We start from the raw sequence: 4,005 nt of genomic DNA, 5'->3' as shown, positions 1-4,005 counted from the left end.
GTGTGGTGTTGGCTGGATTTTGTTTCGTTTGGTTTGCTTGGCGGACCATGTTTTTTCACTGAAAACCAGGACACTAAAATGGTACTGGAGGTTTACTTCCTAATTGTTGGCAAAGACAAATTCACAAACGCAATCAGAGGCCCATCGACACGTTGGGTTAGGCCTACAACCACGTCTGAGAGGGGACGACGTCTGTACGAAGGACACGACTCCCTCCAGGTCAGCTGGACAAACAACTTCATTTTCAAATGAGGATTTCTTCTGCAGCTCACCTGTAAACCTATGTTTACCTTTGCAGGCAGGAGCAACACCTCAGGGATGACATCATGGAGTGAAAGGACCCCATGAAAACCAGGATGGATGGACTCCAAACAGCTTTCAACAGGTGTTAGATGGCCTGAAGCCATACTGCTGCACTCTGCCATTCCATGTTCTGGACGCGTGTTAAAGGAGTGATGTCTGTTCATGCATGTCTTTGTTTTCTTCTTTTCCTTTTGCCACCACCCACCTGGGTGGATGGGTACCTGACACCTCCCACCAGAAATTAGAACTGAAGGAGCTCCTTGAGTGAGAGGAGAGACGCGTTTACTCATAAGAGGAGAGTCCAGCTGCCTGACTGGCGGTGACCTGGAGGACTAAGAACACACCAACACTTGAATTATTATCTGGTCGGCAGAGCAACACATCAGCAGCACTAAAAACACCCACTCAAGTGCCCCCCCCCCCCCCCCCCCAACACCCATGAGGCAACTGGGCCAGACGGCCTGGAGCCGGTTTTCACATTCACACCATTCAAAACCTGGTATTATACTGTTCTTGCTCTCAATGAGCGCCCAATATGAGCATCATCTAATTTCACCCCCTGAACATGCATGAAATTCACTGAAATTCGGCACACTTGTCCAGTCTGGCCAAACATTCACTAATCTAAAAAAGAAAAAAAGTCTATAGCGCCACCTACGGGGCCACACAACTAAAAGATAATTTTTGATAATTCGGAGCGCTATAACTCCACCCACAAATGTCCCACAAACATGGGACCAAAACCGTTGGACTCGTCTCATCAAGACTAACAATTCCTACACTCTGACCCCTCACCTGTCTACAACAGAATGTCCACAAATTGGACAAAACTGTCAAAGTGAGGACTTTTTTTACTCCCCGAACAATACATCGTTGACGCCGGCCTGAATCCCAGGGTGTCCTGGTCCAGGGTGGAGGCCTTGTAGTTGAGGAGTTAGAAGCCTGAGTCTGATCAGAGAGTGAGAGCAGAGCTGAGAGCTGGCCCTTTAAGAACCCCTCCCCCACTGCTCTGTCTCTGATCTGTGCTAGAGTGAGAGCAGAGCTGAGAGCTGGCCCTTTAAGAACCCCTCCCCCACTGCTCTGTCTCTGATCTGTGCTAGAGTGAGAGCAGAGCTGAGAGCTGGCCCTTTAAGAACCCCTCCCCCACTGCTCTGTCTTTGATCTGTGCTAGAGAGAGAGCAGAGCTGAGAGCTGGCCCTTTAAGAACCCCTCCCCACTGCTCTGTCTTTGATCTGTGCTAGAGTGAGAGCAGAGCTGAGAGCAGGCCCTTTAAGAACCCCTCCCCACTGCTCTGTCTCTGATCTGTGCTAGAGTGAGAGCAGAGCTGAGAGCTGGCCCTTTAAGAACCCCTCCCCCACTGCTCTGTCTTTGATCTGTGCTAGAGTGAGAGCAGAGCTGAGAGCTGGCCCTTTAAGAACCCCTCCCCCACTGCTCTGTCTTTGATCTGTGCTAGAGTGAGAGCAGAGCTAAGAGCTGGCCCTTTAAGAACCCCTCCCCACTGCTCTGTCTCTGATCTGTGCTAGAGTGAGAGCAGAGCTGAGAGCTGGCCCTTTAAGAACCCCTCCCCACTGCTCTGTCTCTGATCTGTGCTAGAGTGAGAGCAGAGCTGAGAGCTGGCCCTTTAAGAACCCCTCCCCACTGCTCTGTCTCTGATCTGTGCTAGAGTGAGAGCAGAGCTGAGAGCTGGCCCTTTAAGAACCCCTCCCCCACTGCTCTGTCTCTGATCTGTGCTAGAGTGGAGAGCAGAGCTGAGAGCTGGCCCTTTAAGAACCCCTCCCCCACTGCTCTGTCTTTGATCTGTGCTAGAGTGAGAGCAGAGCTGAGAGCTGGCCCTTTAAGAACCCCTCCCCACTGCTCTGTCTCTGATCTGTGCTAGAGTGAGAGCAGAGCTGAGAGCTGGCCCTTTAAGAACCCCTCCCCACTGCTCTGTCTCTGATCTGTGCTAGAGTGAGAGCAGAGCTGAGAGCTGGCCCTTTAAGAACCCCTCCCCCACTGCTCTGTCTTTGATCTGTGCTAGAGTGAGAGCAGAGCTGAGAGCTGGCCCTTTAAGAACCCCTCCCCCACTGCTCTGTCTCTGATCAGTGCTAGAGAGAGAGCAGAGCTGAGAGCTGGCCCTTTAAGAACCCCTCCCCACTGCTCTGTCTCTGATCTGTGCTAGAGTGAGAGCAGAGCTGAGAGCTGGCCCTTTAAGAACCCCTCCCCCACTGCTCTGTCTTTGATCTGTGCTAGAGTGAGAGCAGAGCTGAGAGCTGGCCCTTTAAGAACCCCTCCCCCACTGCTCTGTCTTTGATCTGTGCTAGAGTGAGAGCAGAGCTGAGAGCTGGCCCTTTAAGAACCCCTCCCCCACTGCTCTGTCTTTGATCTGTGCTAGAGTGAGAGCAGAGCTGAGAGCTGGCCCTTTAAGAACCCCTCCCCCACTGCTCTGTCTCTGATCTGTGCTAGAGTGAGAGCAGAGCTGAGAGCTGGCCCTTTAAGAACCCCTCCCCCACTGCTCTGTCTCTGATCTGTGCTAGAGTGAGAGCAGAGCTGAGAGCAGGCCCTTTAAGAACCCCTCCCCCACTGCTCTGTCTTTGATCTGTGCTAGAGAGAGAGCAGAGCTGAGAGCTGGCCCTTTAAGAACCCCTCCCCACTGCTCTGTCTCTGATCTGTGCTAGAGTGAGAGCAGAGCTGAGAGCAGGCCCTTTAAGAACCCCTCCCCCACTGCTCTGTCTCTGATCTGTGCTAGAGTGAGAGCAGAGCTGAGAGCTGGCCCTTTAAGAACCCCTCCCCCACTGCTCTGTCTTTGATCTGTGCTAGAGTGAGAGCAGAGCTGACAGCTGGCCCTTTAAGAACCCCTCCCCCACTGCTCTGTCTCTGATCTGTGCTAGAGTGAGAGCAGAGCTGAGAGCTGGCCCTTTAAGAACCCCTCCCCCACTGCTCTGTCTTTGATCTGTGCTAGAGTGGAGAGCAGAGCTGAGAGCTGGCCCTTTAAGAACCCCTCCCCCACTGCTCTGTCTCTGATCTGTGCTAGAGTGGAGAGAGAGGAGGAGCACCAGGACTGGAGTGGGACAAGAGGAAGAAGTCAGCATACGCTGGTCCAGAGGGACACAGAACACCATGTTCTTGGAGGGGTTTTTGTCAGGAATGCAGTGGTGTGGTTGGTAGAGCTGTGGGATGGATGGTGTAGACGTGAGAAGCGTTTGTTTGACAGTATGAACCTGAGAGGACACCGTCTCCCCATAGGCTTCCATTGGAAGCTGAAACGTGTCTCCCCCACTTTGGCGGCTTATAAAATCCAAAATGTTGGCGCTTTATAAAAACTTTTAATCAACAGAGTTTGGGGAGTCATGGATGAAGTTTTGGAAGCGATACCATGAACGCCTTAGGAGGAGATAGCGTTTGCTCGGGGCGCAAAATTGTCCAATTGGACATCCTGTTGCAGTGAGGTCAGGGGTTTCTGTGTATGATTTGACCATCTTGATGAGACCAATAAAACGGTGTTGGTCCCACGTCTGTAGGACATTCCTACAGGCCGTGGCGGGGTTTTTTGTATATGTAGGTGGCGCTATTGAGTAGAGCGCTGTTTTTTTGTTAAATATAGAATTTTTCGCCACAGTTGATGTGTGTAATATCAAATTTGGTGAGTTTTTGAGGGTGTTTAGGGGGCAAATTAAACTTTGAAGTGGCGAGTGTGTCGAGCAAACACAGTAGGCTCTTCGCCCC

At 51.8% G+C, this 4,005-nt stretch overlaps 1 protein-coding gene across 1 annotated transcript in view; it reads left to right on the top strand.

The window, feature by feature from the left end:
- Window positions 1–3,999: 3,999 nt before the first annotated feature.
- LOC147248065 (uncharacterized) overlaps window positions 4,000–4,005 on the top strand; it is a 13,313-nt gene continuing 13,307 nt past the window's right edge. Inside the window, exon 1 of the mRNA XM_086225777.1 lies at window positions 4,000–4,005. This exon is cut by the window's right edge and continues 207 nt beyond it. The gene's annotated coding sequence lies outside the window, so the exon portion shown is untranslated.

The sequence above is a fragment of the Aulostomus chinensis genome, chromosome 15, assembly GCF_037954235.1.
Source record: "Aulostomus chinensis isolate RoL2024-O1b breed Wild chromosome 15, RoL_Achi_v1.0, whole genome shotgun sequence".
Classification (NCBI taxonomy): domain Eukaryota; kingdom Metazoa; phylum Chordata; class Actinopteri; order Syngnathiformes; family Aulostomidae; genus Aulostomus; species Aulostomus chinensis.
Note: the sequence above shows the minus strand (reverse complement) of the source record. Positions and strands in the feature narration are given on the sequence as shown.